This window comes from Chelonoidis abingdonii, chromosome 15, assembly GCF_003597395.2.
Source record: "Chelonoidis abingdonii isolate Lonesome George chromosome 15, CheloAbing_2.0, whole genome shotgun sequence".
Classification (NCBI taxonomy): Eukaryota; Metazoa; Chordata; order Testudines; family Testudinidae; genus Chelonoidis; species Chelonoidis abingdonii.
Window position 1 is genome coordinate 38907558 of NC_133783.1, and position 19827 is coordinate 38927384.

General features: G+C 40.6%; 1 protein-coding gene across 14 annotated transcripts in view; it reads right to left on the reverse strand.

Moving 5' to 3' along the window:
* JAKMIP3 (Janus kinase and microtubule interacting protein 3) overlaps window positions 1-19827 on the reverse strand; it is a 154297-nt gene that overhangs the window by 93216 nt on the left and 41254 nt on the right. For all 14 annotated transcript variants that reach the window (XM_075072725.1, XM_075072724.1, XM_075072720.1 and 11 more), the window contains exon 2: window positions 17392-17546. The gene's annotated coding sequence lies outside the window, so the exon portion shown is untranslated. The remainder of the gene's footprint in view (window positions 1-17391; window positions 17547-19827) is intronic.

Below are 19827 nucleotides of genomic sequence, written 5' to 3' on the forward strand. Positions count from 1 at the left end.
AATGTATTGAAGAGGAGGCTGTGGCAGTGCTTCAACACATCTGCAAGAAACTAGCACTGAGATAGAAAGCTTGGGAGCAGAAGGGCAGGTATGGAAACAATGCCTGCCCTCCCAAGGGTGTGGCTGCCTGCAGGGGCATGTGTTGATGCAAGCTATACCTCCCTGAAATAGAGGGAATGAAACTGGCTCTCTGGTTACAAGTTCATGTTCTCAAATAATCAGGAAAGTGGGTGGAGAAAGTGAAGTGGAAGGTTTGCATGTCTGGTGGGGAAAGTTTCACATCAGTGAGCATGACCAGCATCCTGCTGAGTAGAAGACATTCCATACTGAGTTAGTTGGGATTTGATGAATTTCATAGAAATGTTGAGGTGGAAGGGACCTTGAGAATTCATATACTTCATCCCCCAAGGTAGGACCAAGTATACCTACACAATCCCTGTTTTTCTAATTTGTTCTTAAGAACTTCCAGTGATGCAGATTCCACAACCTCCCTTTGTGACTTATTCCTGAGCTTAACTATCCTTATAATAGAAAGTTTTCCCAAATATCTAATCTCCCTTGCAGCATATTAAGCTGATGACTTCTTGTCCTACTGCCAGTGGACATGGAGAACAATTGATCACAGTCCTCTTTATAACAGATCTTAACATATTTGAAAACATATCACCCCCAACGTCTTCTTGTGTCTAGAATAAATATGCTCAATTGTTTTAACCTTTCCTCATAGATCATGTCTTCTAAAACTTTTATCAATTTTGTTGCTGTCTTGTGAACTCGCTCCAATTTGTTCACACCTTTCTTAAAGTGTGGCACACAAAACTGAACATAATGCTCCAGCTGAGGCCTCACCAGTACCAATTAGAACAGAACAATTACTTCCTGTGTCTTATATATGACACTCCTGTTAATGCACCCCAGAATAATATTAGCCTTTTTCACAACTGCATCACATTGTTGGCTCACATTGAGTTAGAGATCCACTATAACTCCCAGATCCTTCTCTGCAGTACTACTAATTATTCCCCATTTTGTATTTGATTTTTCCTTCCTAAGTATAGTACTTTGCACAGTAATTCGTTTATTTTTATGGCAATCGGATAGCACTGGTGAACATTTTATGAAATCAGTAAAAAGGGTGGACTCCTGCACAGCAAAAATATATCACACATGGTTCAATCAGCCTTTGACCATATAGGACTATTTTGATCTCAAACTTTTCTTCCCCTCTAATATAATAATAATGAGTGATTTTTTTTACAGCTGATTTATAAACCTTTAAAAACAGGTTTACATGTTGAAACTCCTGTGGGAATAAACAGGCTCCCTTATAATGGAACAAATTCTGAAGAACTACAAAGGATAATCAGTGAGTCAGTATGCTATACTGGAGTCACAGGTTGAACTAGAGGTTGCAGTGGTTTTATAATTCTATCATATGAATCGAAACTTTGGGAACTGGGATTTTCAAAAAGCGCTAATTGCAATTTCCTTGCAGTATCAGCCTTCTTTCAGAGCAGTTAGTTATGCACTATTATGGAAAAAAGCACCTGGGTTTGAGGACTCAAATTTCCAAAATTACTAAATCCCGGCTCTGAGTTTACCTTATTCTTTGTAAACTGACTGGATGATGTGAAGACTCAAGGGAGAAGCCAGATCCTTAGCTGATATAAACTGATGTAGCTCCATTGACTTCAATGATGCTCCACCAATTAACACTAACGGAGGATCTGTCTGAGAATTTTGAAAGTGGAAAAGCTTAACAGTGGCTTTTGTAAAATGTGCACTTCTATGGGATAAGTTTATTTTTTCCTGACGATTCAAGAAATATAATCAGTTGATGTTCATCTGCAAGAATATATTTTGGGAGCTAAATAGAAGCATCAGAAGACATTGTTTCAAGTGACTCCAACAGGGTTTAGCTGAAAACCATCAGTGAGTTTATATCAGAAACAATAAAGGAGCAGCAATAAGCATTTGATATTGCATCTTATAGATGTTAGTATCCCTAAATGTTTTATAGAGTTAAGAAGCTACAGAAATAATAAATAGATGAAAGAAAAACAGGTTTTTGTAATACAATTATTTATTTAATTAGGGATAGATTTTAACTTTACAATCTGCCTAGAGAAGGGGCAGTACATAGCTCCTCTGTCTCAGGAGCAGATCAGAGAATGAACTGTAATTCAGAGTCTAAATTCTTCCCTTGCTCAAATGTGGGGAGTAAATCATTTCACCTCTTTTCACTGAGCAGCTTACTCCTTCCGTCATTCCCCATTCCGCTACTCTGATCAACAAATGGGGAGGGGCTGAGCCAATTATCCTCCTACTTTGCTCCTCCTCTTCCACGTGTTCATAGCAGGCAGCCGCGTTGCCAACTCTGTAGGCAGAGTCACAATCTGAGCAGGGCCAAACAGGAGAATAAATGGAGCCTTACTTCTCCTTCTACCATTGTGCGACCACATGAGGGCTGTGACAATCTAGCCGTTCCATGGCACCTCTCTCTCTGGGGTATCTGGGTATGTTACCAAGAATAAAAGGGAAAATATTGACTAGCACAGAATGGAGACACGGCCCAATACAATCCCAGCTCTATTCCTCCACAAACCAAATGGAAATAATAGCCTTTGGCTGCAGGTCTAAATGACAAAAATAAGTCACAGTAGACAATATGTCTTGCACTGCTGACTAAAAATGGCTAAACTTGGGTTCTGGTGGATGATATGAGGAAGTGAATTCCAGAGTTCAGGACCCTAACCAAAGCTATCTAACTGGCTAGATCAGTATATAGCATATAATACAACGAACAAGGAGGAGATCCATATTAAGTAGTTTTCGGTATTGAGAGATGCTAATACAGAGAGGATGCACAAGATTGCATCACCAGACTGCTCAGAAATGGGTCCATCTGGTGTGCCCTAAGCCTTTATTCCTAGGGATAACAACAGGAAGTTATACTGGCTAGATTAAGGCAGCTTTCTAGTGATGTCCATGACATTCTTTGTATGTACTAGGAAAAGCATTGCTGTTGGAAATTATGAAAGTATTGTTGAGTTTGTATTAAAAAGTCATAGCTTTGTAATATACAAAGAAAAAGAGTGTTGTCTATTGGTGCATGTTTGTGCACACAGATGATTAATTAAACCATCTGGGGAATAGTGGATAAATACCAGTCTTAAAAGAATATTGCTTCCAAATACCAGAGGGTAGGACCTGCCACAATCAAACTCCAGAAACATATTGCTCAGCTCCATAGAACAAAATTCTGATACAAGTATTACAGAGTTTACATGGAGAGCAACTCATTTGCCAGCTCTTCATTTGAATGAAGCCATCAATGGCAGGTTGGAGCAATACAACTATATTTTGCTTTGATAATGATGTAGTTTTAGCAAAAAGAGCACAAATGTAATCCTAGAATTTATATCATTAAGGAACGCATCACAAATGATCAATCTACAGTCCTTAAATCCCATTCTCTCTTTTGAAGTTCCTAGAGTGCCCCAGGCTGACAGACATACACTTCAATTTATTTTTATTGTTTTAAAGACATAATTCTTATATTCTGCAGCATGGTCTTTACTGAATTATCCTCCGTGAAAAAAAAATCCACTAAAATTCACATTTGAGACGTAGTCTTAGGGAGCCATCCCATTCCTGCATCTTTCTTACTCTTTGCTCTCTTGCATTCTATTTCATTCCCAGCCCTTCTGCTCCATTCCCTTCCTTTCACTCCTTTTTCCCCTTGCCATGCCAATCTGACCCCTTGCAGTCTCTTTCTTCTTATCCCTCCTAACATCATTCACTAAACAAACAGATCTGTTCCCTTTATGATCCTCAAACGTCACTAGAAGTCTTGCTATTAATCAGCTTTAATGTAAGTATACGGAAAGGTTTTCAATTCAACATACTGATTTAACTAGTGGGAATTCAGATCCTGCTGCTGAACTACAGCTTAGGAGTGCACAGTGAACCTCAGGTTTAAACCACGTTTTTGCTCCCTCAATCCTGAATTGGTTGTGCCCCAGGCAGGTTCTGTTTTAATGCTCTAGAATGTGCCAGCTGCCAATGGCCCCAAAGACATCTGGCAGCTGGGAATCAGCAGAACATAGTGATGCCCCAGGCATTCCTCCTTGCCCCTGCCACAGCCTCTATACACCATCCACACAGTGATGTTATAGGAGCTTTCCATCATCAGAAAAAACCCTTACTTTGAGGGAGATATTTCCAGGACCAGCTATTGTGAGCAGGGCCAGCTCGAGCCATTTTGCCGCCCCAAGCACAGTGGCACGCCGCGGGGAGCGCTCTGCCGCTTGCCGGTCCCGCAGCTCCGGTGGACCCTCTGCAGGTGTGCCTGCGGATGCTCCACCGGAGCCACAGGACCAGCGGACCCTCCGGAGGCACACCTGTGGGAGGTCCACCGGAGCCACCTGCCGCCCTTCTGGCAACCGGCAGAGTGCCCCCCGCGGCATGCTGCCCCAAGCACACGCTTGGCGCGCTGGACCCTGGAGCCGGCCCTGATTGTGAGCGTTTGCACCAATGGTGAGATGCAAAGTTATACTGTGCCGCTCAGAATCTGGGCCTACATTTTCAAACTACCACTTCCCATGGAGCCAGCCATATTTAAACCTGTCTGTTTATAACAAACCCTCTTTTGCTATTGACAGGGTTTGAACCCAAGATCTTCAGCACTGAAAGGTATGAGATATCTACTTGAGCAAAAGGAAAAATTCCGCTAGCTGGTAGTTGTAGTAGTCTCTTATTTTATGTGAGCCAGACACTACAGGGGGCCAAAGACTCACACTTCCCCTAGTGTGGGTTACTCTACACTTGGTGAAACTTTACTGAGATCAAAAAATTGCTGCTACAAAAGCAACAAGGTGACCAAGAAGTTAATAAAACCCAAAGACATATCTGTTATCTAACAAATGTAATGAACATTCTTGCTCCTTATATATTTCAGTAATTTATAAAAACTAATTTTGTTTCAGTGCTTGTTTTATTTTCATTGCTACATTTAGCATTGTTGTCAATTTTGTAGCTTCAATAACTTGGTAGCATTTTATTAGAACATTGCGTATTGATATTTCCTTATAAAACTCACAAATAAACTCCCTTTTCTCTATAACAGGGATGGCCAAACTTACTGATCCTCTGAGCTGCATACAGCAATCTTCAGAGGTTCAAGAGTTGGGGCGTACCTGCCAGGGCTCGGAATTTCAGCTCTGTGGAGGTGCCTGTCAGGGCTTCTGCCCCGCTCCTGCTGAAGGTGTGAGCCCCAGCCAGTATGCTCTGTGGGGCTGAAGCCCCAAGACTCCCCTTCCCTACCCCACCACCTCACTGCAAGGCAGAGGTCCTGAGTTCCCCCCACCTCAGTCTGGTAGGTGGAGAATGGAGGGAGTGGGGGGGACTCCACGAGCCACACTTTAATGGCAAAAGAGCTGCATTTGGCTCAAGAGCCACACTTTTGTCCACCCCTGCACTATAATTTCTATGCTAATAAATATCGCTACCAGGGGCGGCTCCAGGCACCAGCACGCCAAGCACGTGCCTGGGATGGCAAACCATCGGGGATGCTCTGCCGGTCGCTGTGAGGGCAGCAGGCAGGTTGCCTTTGGCGGCATGCTTGCGGAGGGTCCGCTGGTCCTGTGGCTTCGGCGGACCTCCCACAGACGTGCCACCGAATCTGCGGGACCGGGGCCTGCCGCAGGCAAGCCGCCGATGGCAGCCTGCCTGCCGTGCTCGTGGCAGCAAAATGCCTAGAGCTGCCCCTGTTTCCAAGTCATTAGGCAGCTCACATCTCTGCCTAGGGTATGAGGCACTCTTGAATTGGCATGGAAGAACTAGCTGATGCTCCTCGTACGCTCTTTGGCAGCTTGGGAGCGGACACAAGATGCAAATATGGTTCACCTCAATTAAAATAAAAAGGAAGGAATCAGTGAATATCTGGGAACTGGTGGGATGTGGGAGAGAGGAGGCACCCAGGCATTTTGCTGGTGCCTCCTTGTGGTTGATGGCCAGTGCAGGTACTCAGCATTTAAGGGATACAGTTATCAGATGACATGGATTGGAACAGGATTTAAAGGAATGCATCCATTAAGGGAGCTGAGGACGAAGGTTTGAGGGTCCTAAGTTTGAAACAGCAGGGAGCTGACCCTCTCCTTTTATAGCCCCCCTTTCACCTCACGGAAAGGAAGGGTGGTGCGCTTTCAGCAGCAGAGCAGGCCCCTCCTGGCGGGGGATTATGTGGAAAAGATTAAGGAAGAGATAACGAACAGCACTGTACAATTTGTCATCAGATATTTGAGTGAATAAAGTTGTGGCCTAATTAAAACACATCCATTGCCGTCTGTCTGTCTTCCGCTATGGCCTGACAAAGGGAGAGCAATGGATTTGTTCACAGATCTTAAAGCCAGAAGGGACAAATAGCTCACCTAATCTAACCTCCTGTATAACACAGGCCATAGAATTTCACAAGTGATCCCTGTATTAAGACCAATAACTTGTTTTTCACTAGAGCACATCTTTCGGAAAGGCATCTAGTTTTGATTTGAAGCCATCAAGAGATGTGGAATTCGCTGCTGTCCTTGCTAGTTTGTACCAATGGTTAATCACCTTCATTGCTAAAACATTTCCCTTATTCTAATTTGAATTTGTCTGACTTTAACTTCCAGCCATTGTTATGCATTTCTCTTCTAGGTTAAAGAGCCCTTCACTTGGTATTTTCTCCCTGTGATGGTATTCCACAAACACGATACCTATTGGTCTTTTTGATAAGTTAATCAAATTGAGCTCTTCCTGTAAAAGATTTTTTCCAGCCCTTGAATAATTTGCATGGCTTTTCTCTTTGTACATGTACAAAGCAGAGTAGACAGCACAGCTACAAGTGACCACAAAAATCTAGAAGAGGAAGCATTAGGCAGTTTTGCAAGTCTTGCATATTCTCAGCACAGGAGATGAACCAATCAAAGCTGAAGGGGAGCTGCTGAGTGGTTTTATACAGGAGCATCTGTGAGTTCCAATCAGTCTTAGCTGGGAAATTAAAGCCAGGAAAACATGGCTGTATCACATACCTGCAATATTTTGAGTCTAATTAAGTGTTATTTTAAACCTTTACTTATTAGGGACGCCCTCGTACAAAGATTTTGTGGTTTACCATGGAGGGAATGGTTTGAGGGGGAATTGTTCCCCTTTGGCTGGGAAAGGCAGATTTAGATATTTCAGATGTTTTAAAGTTAGGATTTTCTCTTAGTTAAAAAACACAACAACAGCAGTAATGCTTAATGAGATGAGAGGCTATAAATCTCTTATCTGATTCAATGGGACCTACTCAGTAGTCCTCTGAAGGGTTAATGTCTCTTTTACCTGTAAAGGGTTAACAAGCTCAGTGAACCTGGCTGACACCTGACCAAAGGACCAATCAGGGGACAAGATACTTTCAAATCTTGGTGGAGGGAAGTCTTTGTCTGTGCTTTTTAGGTTGTTCTTCATTCTCTCTTAGAGTTAAGAGGGGCCAGACATGCAACCAGATTTCTCCAATCTTTCTGAAACAGTCTCTCATGTTCAAAAATAGTAAGTACTAGATAGAAGGCAGATTAGTCTTTATGTTTGTTTTCTTTATTTGCAAATGTGTATTTTTCTGGAAGGATATATTTTCCTCTGTTTGCTGTACTTGTATCTTAGGCTAGGGGGGAGGGATTCCCTCTAGTCTATATAAGCTTAGACCCTGTAAACATTTTCCATCTTGCCTTTACAAAGATAATTTTTACGTTTTTCTTTCTTTAATTAAAAGCTTTCTTTTTTAAAAATCTGATTGATTTTTTCCCTTGTGTAAGACAAGGGGATTGAGTCTGAACTCACCAGAGAGTGGTGGGGGGAAAGAAAGGGGAGGAAAGGTTAATTCCTCTCTGTTTTAGGATCCAAGGAGGTTGGATCAGTGATCTCTCAGGGAAAGTCTGGGAGGGAGAAAGAAGGAGGGGGAATGGTTTATTTTTCTCTGTTTTAAGACCCAAGGGATTTGGGTCTTGGGTTCCCCAGGGAAGGTTTCTGGGGGACAGAAAGTGTACCAAACACGATATTTTGGTTGGTGGCAGCGTTATCAGATCTAAGCTAGGAATTAAGTTTAGAGGGGTACATGCAGGTCTCCACTTTCTGGACACTAAAGTTCAAAGTGGGAATAAAACCTTGACAGGGACCTACTCAGTAGTCCTCTGACATACAGCACTGTAGAAATCTTGAGAATGTATTATTTTATCTGCAGATATCTCACACTTATGCCGTAATGGCTATAGAAACGATTAAACAAACTAAGAAGAGTATGTCAGCTACTCAGAGAGGACTGACTGCTCCCAGCAAAAAGGATTCACAGGCCAGACTTTTCTGTTTGCCAACAAAATAGAATAATATAGATGTGAACTGAGCGACACTGCAGTTATCATTTCAGGTAAAACATTATCATTTAGGCAACCTCCTAGACAAAGAAATCATTCATAAAGATCAGAGTAGAAAGAATTTGGTTATTTGTGTGTGCGTGTGGGTACTGTAAAAGGAATAACGTACCCTCCACTGTAATGTACACTTTGTAGAGTACTCTGTGGCAAGAACAGTCTTTGTGGAAGTCTGTATAAGGATACACTGGTTAAAATGCAATAGCTGAACTTTGAATCTGTGTATCACTTTCTGAAAAGTCCTTAACAGGCTGAACTCTGGCCTGAGATGCACTGGCATGCATGAAAAAGTAAAAGTAGTTCATAATTTGCCCCAATAGTCTGGTTACAGTAGCTGGTGCTCACTTGCTGCTCTTGGAAATAGCCTTTCAGAAGAAATTCTTTGAGGAATGACATTAAAACATAGCAGAACAGCGCATATACATAGACATGGACAGTATGGGGGAGATTATCTGAGGCAGTGCATTAATAGCCTTTATTTTAAATGGCTTTTTTCTGCTTTTATAATTTCCTATTTTATTGCAATAAGAATAAATTATGCAAGTCAAATGGGGCAAGTCAGCTTTCCTCATCTAAATAGGATAGTAAAAGCTTCATATTTCTGATACTGGGAGAATATATTATGCATACGATGCCTGGCATGTATTATGTTAAAGATGGCATTAATAATGCACCATAGGCAATCTTTAGTCAGGCTCATCACTCATTTTGCCTCCTGATTTGTTATTCAAGATCAAGCTTCATTGGAAAAATGTGTTTTTGAAATTGAAGTGTCTGAAATCAATATTCCAACATTACTTTAAAAAAAATAAAAAACAGAGTCTACAGTACAAATATGTCTCAGAAACCCCACACCATTAATGTTTAGCAATTTCAAGTATCATGACAAAGGATTGTGAGATATTTTTCCTCCATCCTTTTTACTGAAGAATTTGTTTATAATTTTAGGTTTACTCACAAATGTTTGTCTTTTGCATGAAAAATCTCTCATAAAAACTCACTGGCAGCATTGCTGATGGCTGAGTCCTCACTTCCAGGATGCTACACATGGGCGATTTCTTCTTGAGTAATCTCAATTCTTCATTTAAGATTGCTGTAGAGTCTGCACATCCCAGCACAAGAAAATGAGTTTTCTTATGGGGGTGTGTTTTACATTAGACCAAAGGTTCTGCTAATGTAATCATATCGTGTGCTATTTTTGTGCACATATTTCTCATAGAAAATACATTACTGTGCAACTCTTAGAATTTAAACTAATTTACAATTCATCTGGCTCCAACTGAACGAAAATCAATACAAATTTGGTTAATGGATTCTGACATGAGAAAACTGGCATGACTGTAGTTAAAATGAGCTGCTCACTTGGGACAGGAACTCTGGCAAACAAAAGTGTCCAAACCTTCCTACACCTGTTATTAATCCAACCTGTTTAAAGACGGCAGCTAAGTTACAGGAGACAACATTCAGGTTGAGAACAAATTCTGTATGAGCTTGTGCAAAACACTAGGACAGCACAATGAACTTCTTAGCAGACATGACCTGCACTGTCACTGAGATGGTCTGTGAGAACAGTGCCCCAGTGAAAGCTATTTTGGGGTGGAGATGGCTCCAAGTTCAGTATGCTTGGAAGATTAAAAAAAAAAAAAAAAAAGGTTTTTTTTTCAGGAGTGAATGTGAGTAAGTGCGTGTGCATGTGAAAGAGAGATTCATGAACCTTTATCCTGATGTTTGACTGTATTTTGTTGAGCTATGTTAGGATCAAATTAATTCATGGATAAGTGAAAGTCTGGTGGGCTATTTTTACCTGGATAGATAAACTAGATATACACCTTATTATTGCTTTTAGGTAGGGCTATCTATGCTGTTATAGTCTTTCATTTTAAAATGCTCTGAAATGTCTCAAAAATTCTCCCTTTAGGCTGAAGCTTTCCATATTTGAGGAAAATTCTTTGACACTTTCTGAGTTATGGAAGAGTAAAAACAAAAAAGGCTGTATTTCATAGCTCAAATGATGTCTAACTTCTCCCTTCACCAATTACTCAAAACATTGCTGAACAAAAATATTTGGCCCTTGTCACATCAATATTCCTCCAGGAGGCAAGATGTATGGAAGTCCATTTGAGTGTCTGTAGTTAATAGCTGTTTTCTTGAATAAGCATCTTCTGTTCATGAAGAAATGTGATTTCATATGTCATGAGAACCCCCGGTGCCTTAAAAAAATGCCTGGACCATGGAGAGGTGGGCACAGTGGCGTTGTATTAGGGAAATGATATTAGCTCTAGGTTTTTTGGAAATACCTAAGAAATATTAGTAGGTGAAGATCAGATGGAAATGGCCTAATCAGGGCAACATTAAGTATGTAACACCCCAACCCCTCAACCTCCGAAAGTTCTGATTGGGGATGGAAGAGAAAGGAAATAAATTTGCCATGCCCATTTCCTGCGTAGATCTGCGTAAGCATTGTTAACATAATGATACATGGTAGTCATTTTCCTCTGATGAATGTCTAGCCAAAGTTTTTGTGTCAGATTAGTACAATTTCAGCAACAGCTTGAACAGAGACATGCTCAATCCTGGATGACTTGGATTTTACTCAAAAGATTAATCCCCCAGAGATAGTTCAGATTAACCCTTCCTGGTCAGACTGTTAATGAAATCATAAGCATAATCTTAATTCTTATAACAAATTCTTTATATATTTATTCTGTGTTTTATACAAGAGCATGAGTTTCCAGCATACAACAAATGTTGCTTTTTATGTAACTCAGATGGAGGTATAGCCTACACAGTTACTCATTCTAATCAACACAGAATCAAAGAAATGGAAAATATTAATAGAATTTTGCATATACTATACAAATAAATTAAATGCAAGTGGAGGATGTGGTGGTTATTGCCACATTTGAATAATGTACAGAAAAACTGAGATTCTGAGACTGAAAATATAACATTACTTAAACTTTTCAGCAATTTCAATATGCCCCTCCCTCGGAACAGTAAAAAGGAAGGAAATGCAATTGATTTTTTCATTTACATTAGATTAATTCAGAGCAGACTGTGTCTCTGACTCTAATTCCATCTGTTTAACTTTATGTCAGCCTGTTGTCTTGAACACAAACAAACTGTTCTAGCAACGACATCCATTTTACTGTGGAATTCATGCCTGTATAATTAACTATAATCAACTTTAACACAGATGGCATTAGATGATCCAAAAGCTCTTTATGAAATTGTTCTTAAGCATGTTATTAACAGGCCTAAATAACTATTTAAATTTACCTCCCCAACCCCTTTCAGCATGAACACACAACACAGCTGAATTTCAGAACACTGAAGACAGGATTTAGCAGAACATTGTCTATAAAATTTCAGTAATTTGGATTTATTCAATTTATGAAAGAGCTTATAAATAATGATCTCCTTAGTGTGGCTAAAAACGCATTTGCTTTTAGATCTATTCAGTAATAATAATACCTCCCCAAATGACTCATCCTGAAAACTGGACATTGAAGAACTGGATGGCTCAGGGGAGTATTACTGGCAATAATTTTTTTGCTGAAATTGGGAGTGAGTGAAAGCCATTGCTGTTTGACAGATTTTGGGGTATGCTCAGTCTACTTCTTAGTAGACAAATACACATATCACATTTTCACACTTGAAAGTTTCAGAAGAAAGGCGAAGAATTTGAATGGACATAGAGAGTGAGCTAACCTTCCAATCCCCAAAGTAGATATAAATTGCTAAAGTCTTTACCCATCTGTGAATGAAAAGCTACACACTCAGGCAAAAACTCTTCCCCTTGGGGCTTGATTTATTAATAAAAATCTTATTCCAAAGTAAAAGGCCATGTATCTAAATAGTCCCCTACCTAAATCATCTCTGTATGATTGTCTATGGCCTTCTTCTCTCTAGCTCTGACTATCCAAAACCCTAGCTCTTTTCTCTACACGGCTATTCTCATGTCCTCTCTATCAGTGTGTCTAATGAACCACATCTGTCCCAGTCAGACAGCAGTAATCTTCCTGCTGCTCCTAAGCAGGGTTCCAGCCAGGGCCGGCTCTAGGCACCAGCAAAACAAGCACGAGCTTGGGGCGGCACATTTTCAAGGGTGGCATTCTGGCCATCTTTTTTTTTTTTTTTTTTTTTTTTTCACTTCTTGTGGCAAAAGCCTGGAGCTGGCCCTGGCAGCTGCAGTGCATCTGCGTGGGGGACACCCTGGGGTTGCTGTAGTTTGCACCGTGAGGGAGCAGCGCTGCATCTTGTGGCTGGGCCAGGCAGGATCTGAGTGGGGGATACTTGGGCTCGACCTGCCCCATGGGGCGCACGGAGCCTCCGGCAGGTGCTGCAGTGAGGCTGCCCCCCAGTGCCGCAGCCGGGGCTGGGCAAAGTGGCCTGAGCTGCCCAGGGACTGTGGCAGGGCAACCAGAAGCAGCAGCAGCAGCAGGGCCATAGAGTGAAGGTGCTGCTGTGCAGGGCCCACGTCTCGCTCTCCGGGGCTCTGCTCCCTCTGGGGCTCCTCAGCCCCCTGACGGCCCGGTCCCCCCAATTCTGCCCTCCCAGATCCCGGACGGTCCTGGAGGTGGGAGCCCTGGCTGGAGGGATCCTGGGCTGGGACGCGGCCCGGGAGCCCTGCTGCTTACCCTGACCCTGCCAGCGCTGGACCAGCTAGAGGCAAGGGGCAATGGGTGGAGTCAGCACTGGTGTGGGGAAGCCCAGGGCTGGGGCGGCAGGGTGTGCAGGGGGGAGAGAGAGCCCAGGGCTCAGGTGGCGGTGGGTGTGGAGGGGGGAAGAGAGAGCCCAGGGCTGGGGCGGCAGGGGGTGCGGGTGGCGGGTGAGATCCCAGGGATGAGGTGGGGGCGGGCAGCCAAAATTTTTTTTGTTTGGGGCGGCAAAAAACCTAGAGCCGGCCCTGGTTCCAGCAACTGCTAAAAGGCTGGGAAAACAAAAAAGGATCCTTCTCCTCTGTTCCAGTGACCTTTCCAATTCAGGAATAAAGCATATTGATGGGACTATATGAGGAAGCCTACATTGCTCCTGCCTGTGCAACAAAATACACTTGCTTTGGGTTTAAAGGATTAGAAACTCCAGAGCTATTAATTTGCTACTTTGAGTGAGTGTGAAAAGATTGTTAAATACCATCTTAATTTTTTTCAAGCCTTGTATTATTGCATAATGTACAAAATCAACTGTACATCCCTCCACAATACCAACACCAGGTTCTTTTTTATATTCAGTGCTTAGTTCAGAGTCAAGACTCATAATATAGTTGTTCATTTACCAAACTCATGGTTCCTTTAAATGGTCAACATTCAAACTTCTGCAATTTCTCATGAACATGTAAATGGAAGTGTTATGAAAATATTAGTATAAAAACTTTTGTATTTTTATTTTAATGTGAGGCAGAAACAAAACCAAACCAATAGAACTATACTGTATTTCCCTGTAAAAAATAATTTAATGGTCTTCAATTATTCCATCATAGTTGTGCTTGATGTCACCCTTTCAACCAAGCACACTTTATAAACACTGCAATTCTACTTTGAGCCCCATTTATAACAATCAGAAAATGTATCACGATTGGGGATGGCGTCAGCTCACACAACTGGGAGCTCATAAATCAAGATTAAATATCTGCATTTAACTGTACTCCAGCAAAGCACTTTGCTGATGCATCTCTGTTGTGCATGTAATTCCACTTTATAATGTGATAAAACTGAGGGATAGAGTTTGGGATGGATTTTAAAGTGGATGAGAAAAAGATGGTTAGGTAGATGGACATATCAAGACCTAATCGAACTCAGATGATTTCCTCTGCCCTCTGATCAACTCAACCTCATAAATAATATTTGCTTAAAGCCAGTATATCAATAGTTGACCTCAGTTAACAAAATACAACTGATTTTTGGTATAGGAAGTGAATAATGAGCCCAGTCCATCATCAGCAAGGTTAACTGACATTGGAAATGAAGCAGGAATCACTTAGGTGAACTTCTGTGGCCTGTGCTATGCAGGAGATCAGACTAGATGATCCTAATGGTCCCATCTGGCCTTAAAATCTATGAATCTTTCCCCTGTCATTCAAAGATCTCAGACAGTATAAAAAATTTTTAAAAACCATATCATAACTTTAAAAAGCCTGGAAAATAGATCATAAACCAACAGAATTTGGAACGTTTGACAGCAAACTAGATGTTAGATAGCAGAAGCACAATAGACTATATCAAGAGGATCATTTATACATACTGTTACGGAGTATTTAAACAGCAGCTTTACAACAGGCAGAAGTAAGCAACCTGCAGTTTTCATATACATGTTTGTGGGGTTAAAAACTTGTCCATAAAACCTTACCAGGAAGCTGGGGATGAAATGTCAAAAGGAATAACAGAGATGCACACAGTTCAGTAAAAGCAATTCTTGTTATCACTAGGTCGGATCCATGAGCTACTCATACTATTCTTTCAAGACAAACTGGGAAGGTGATGACAGAGGCACAATGAACAACTTAAAGGGTTTTGTTATTTCAAAAGAAATAAAGCCTGGAGAGAAAATACCTGAGCAAGGAAAGATGAATGATAGTGATACAACATATAGTCACCAACAGATGAAAATAAGCATGTTATTATTGTCAACAGTTTTAGAAGCCAAGAATAAGATATGATGGCCATCCAACATATCATAAGCAATTCAAAGTCATATCAACAACTTCTCCTGAGCACCGGTACCTTAGGATCTACCAGCATTCTCAATGGTACTAAGCAGAAATCAACAGTAAAACTTACATTTATTACATTTTATAAAAACAAGGTTAGTTATCATAAGGCACTATTATAGACATTACATGTGAGTAAAAAGTTATGTTATTATTACCTTAGGAAATGAAGATGAAGAATTAAGATGTTTTACAAGTGGATAGATGGATCAGGAGCAAAACCACATGAGAAGAGACTAAGCAAACTGGTATAAATCCTATAGGTTTTGCAGAAATACTGAAAGATCTCTACATTATAGTTAAGGTATGCGGAGATTCTGATATGTCATTATGTCTAATTGCTAATTTAAGTGACTAGCTACTGATATCGGACCAGTTCCTGCCCTAGAGATTAACACACCAAAATGAGAATAGGTAGGAAAAAAACTGTGGCTTTCAAGTCATTGGCACATAGATTGCTAAGCTTGATTTCTGTCTTGGTCTCTCAAAGTTCAAGATTGGCTCACTACATTAATTGATTAAACTTCCATCAAGGTTTCACATATTTCATTTATGAATTATACCTAGTTACTTCTGTTTTATAACCGGGCTAATAATTAAACAATGACACTGATTTTCTGAACACTTACATATACGTTTTCATGATAGCATACAAGGGTCTGACCAAAAAAAACTTCATTAAAACCTTTTTCTCCCTGTTGCTAAACACATTAGATAACATTTTCAGTAGCACTTTAGTGACTTGGGAGCCTAAGTCTCATTGACAATGAACTGAGGCACCGAGTGGCTAAGTACTTCACCCAAGGTCACACAGGTAGCGTGCGGTAGAACTAGAAATATAACCAGGTTGTCTGGCTCCCAGTTCTCAACTCACAATACAATACTTCTTCCTGAGAGTAATGCCTCTGCATTTCATCAAGGTATTGTGTACAAATCCCAAACTGGACATAGAAAGGGGAGTATTATAGTATTATACATTCTCGTCGCTAACAGAAAAGAGCAGCCATAGAAAAAAGAATCACTGCCAATATTTACAGCTGAGACTAAACTTCACATCACAAGCAATGATATCCCAGGCAAACTGTTATTCTTTGAATACTTATAAACCATACTAAGGATATAGAAAACTTCATCAATAGTTAGTTTATTACAATGTGCTACTACATTTTCACTGGAAAGGTTACAAATACATAGAACACCTATGCCTGTTATATATATTTCACATTATGACAAAGATTTAATAGAAACCTGAAGGCATTCTTTTTAGTATCATAAAACAGAAAATACTTTTTACAACTTCCTGGACTCCATTCAGGATGGCTAATATAGGAATCAAATGCAACATTATACACTACAACTGTGGCGTACTGAATGTTTATTTAACAATACATATTAGAGTTGTTCTAAATTTCTCTCTCTCTGTGGGGGTGTGGCGGGGGGAGAAAGCTGCTGAATTTGCTTCACTGTTATTCATGGAGGTCATATTCTTAGGTAACCAATCACACATCATGAATAATAAATATTGAACAGAAGTAGACACAATCAGAGAAAAGAGCTCACAACCAGGCTGAAATTTGTTTGCATAAACTATTTTGTAAAACCTTTTAAATAGTGAATACGCTATATAAATCAGAATCTGCAAACAATTTGTGAATGGGGGGGAAATGAGCTAGTTTTGTTGGATAACTTATTCACAACACATAATTTAACCACCACTAATGCATATGTTCAGAGAATGGTCCATTTGTGAAAGAACCAGGGGGGTGAATTAGTTGGAGGCAGTGATGTGACCTTGAACTGCAGTGTTCCTTTGCAGTCTGATTCAAAGTTCATTGAGGTCCTCATCTTTCCACTAACTTCAGGGGGCTTTGAATTAGCCACTTATGCCTTAAGACCTGAGTGAACTCCCATCCAAATCAATGGGAGACTTTTGAGTATAATAGGATTTGGATCAGACCATTAATATGTCTATTAGTAAGCCAAAAGAAAAATTCCTCAGGAGCCTTAGCTGAATAGCCAAAGTTTGCCTCTTCAAAAACAGAATGTATTTAGAGCTGTAAAAAGTATAAGCTAATACCAGTGCTTTTGTGTACTGGGAAATATTGGGCTCCATTAAGGCTCGTAGGCTATGTCTACCACGGTAAGTCAACCTATGTTACACAACTCCAGCTACGTGAACAACATAGCTAGAGCTGATGTACCTTATGTCAAGTTACTGCGGAGGTCAACGGGACTTACCTTACTCTTCTCGTCAGGGGTAGAGTACAGGGGTCGGCTGGAGAGCGGTCTGCAGTTGATCTGGCAGGTCTTTACTAGATCCGCTAAACCAACCGCCAGTGGATCAGTCTCAGAGCGTCATGTAGTGTAGACCTGCCCTTGCAACCAGAGCTGTACTGGGGGAAGGGAAAGGAAAAGGAGGTGCATTGCCTGAGTGCCAGTGGCTGGAGGCATTATGCCTGCATAGCGCTGAAGAATGGCTCCCAAGGATTTTGCTAGTATGCAGGAGTAGAGGTGGGAACACAGCTGTGACTACAACCTCTGTGACTACAACCTTCCCAGATGTGCCCCTGTTGGAGTTCACGCTGCTAGCAGTACTATATTGGTGCCTGCTACCCACCTTGTTCTCATTCAGGGATTTATGGCTGTAATTCACTAACAATGCCTCCCTCCAGCTACCTTTTCACCCCCCTCACTTCCATTCCTCCCTATGACTGGAGGGGTGTTAATGGGCCACTTCCCCTTAACTGGTCCCTTGAAATGTGTTAACTACTCATTCTAAGCCATCTGTTCAAACTTGTGTTTAGCAGTGACACTCAAAAGCAGCAAAGAATCCTGTGGTACCTTTTAGACTAACAGACGTTTTGGAGCATGAGCTTTCGTGGGTGAATACCCACTTCGTCAGATGCATCCGACGAAGTGGGTATTCTTTGCTGCTTTTACAGATTCTTTGCTGCTTTTACAGATCCAGACTAACATGGCTACCCCTCTGCTACAGTGACACTCAAGTTTCCCAGACCTAAAGAAGAGCTATGAGTAAGCTTGAAAGTTTGTCTCTCACATCAACAGAAGTTGGTCCAATAAAAGATATTACCTCACTCACCTTGATTCTTTATTATATGTCATTCAAATGTAAAATGTATTCTTAAATTCTAGAAATAAAATGAACAAAACAAAAAAGAGAGGCATTTGGGACACAGCTTGGTAGCATCGATGTGAACATTAAAGTATGAACTTGTTCTGAAAAAACAGTGTTATCAAACTGGGCTAATCCACTGCCTGTGACAGTTTGCACAAAGCGCTTATGCAGCAAATCACTTATGCTTCTATTAATTTTGATTGCATTTCAATAGTAAATATTTTCCTTAGGATTTTGAGAGTACACAAAAACACTTTCCATTATCACCAAACATGCATTAACCTTCTGCGCAAGGGCTGTAAAGGCTAAAATTAATCTCTGTTTCTTATTTAGAGAGCCAGACTTATATAAATGGTTACTGTGCTTTGAAAAATGTAAAGCATTATGAAAGTGCTAAGTATCTATTACGCTAAAGAAGATCATATAAGATGTGCTTTTTCCAGAAGATCTGAAGTTTTCTTACAGGGCTGCAGGTTGTGTATTATGATAGTAGTTAAAATATACACACTAATCCATGTTTGGCCAATACTCGGCCATATGCCAATAAGTAGCTGCGCATTTAAAACATCCATTTGGATTAATAATATTCAGTCACAGAGCATAACTGAGGAATTGTTTAAAAGAAGGAAAGCATAGTCCTGTAAACAAAGGGACTGATCCAAAACCCAATGTAGCCAACAGAAAAACTCTTATTGATTCCAATGGAATTTTGAGCCCATCCTTCGTATAATCCCATATTATATAAATTGAATAAGTAATGGCCCACATTTACTGCTCCCTTATTTCACATCAAAATCTCAATATTTGCATAAAATATGAATGCCCTGTCCCTTTCATTTGGTTAGGTTTCTTAATGTGTGTTTTTACCCATAAAGAAAAGATTTTTTTTTTAAAGGTAGATGATAAACCTCCTCCAAGAGACAAAGCAGAGAGGCTGATATCTCTTGGTGTGATGGAGCTGATATTGCCAGTAGTGGAAAGCTTCAAGAAAAAATGAGAAAAATGCTCAAAGCAAATAAATAAGAAGAACAAGAAATGCTCAGTGAGGCATGAAACAGAGCCTTCCTATGTCTGAAGCACATAACTGAAGTTATTGTTAGGCTGGGGATATGTAGATGCATTGTTTTGTCACTACTGACCTTGTCGAGGTAATTTTTATTCTGTGTAGGTGGCTGTGCAATATCCAGACCTAGAGAGCTGAACATTTTAAAGCTATAATCTGATTTTTTTTAAAAGGTGATCTGATTTTGGAGGCTGCTCCATCCTTTACAGTCAATTTGCTGATATTCAGATACCAACTTCTGTGCAATTTCATGCAGCAGAGCAATAAGCGGGTTTAACACTTTCTGTGCATAACACAGAAACCAATCTAAAAACCCATGGTTAAAACATTCTAGGTTTTCAAAAGGAACAAAAAGACTATGTCTCAGGGCAATTTTAACTCATTTTTAACATTGTGGTTTCACAAATTTCCAAATGCAATGATCCCTTTTTTGAGGCATGTTTTGTTTAATGCTTTCATTAAGCCAACGACTAGC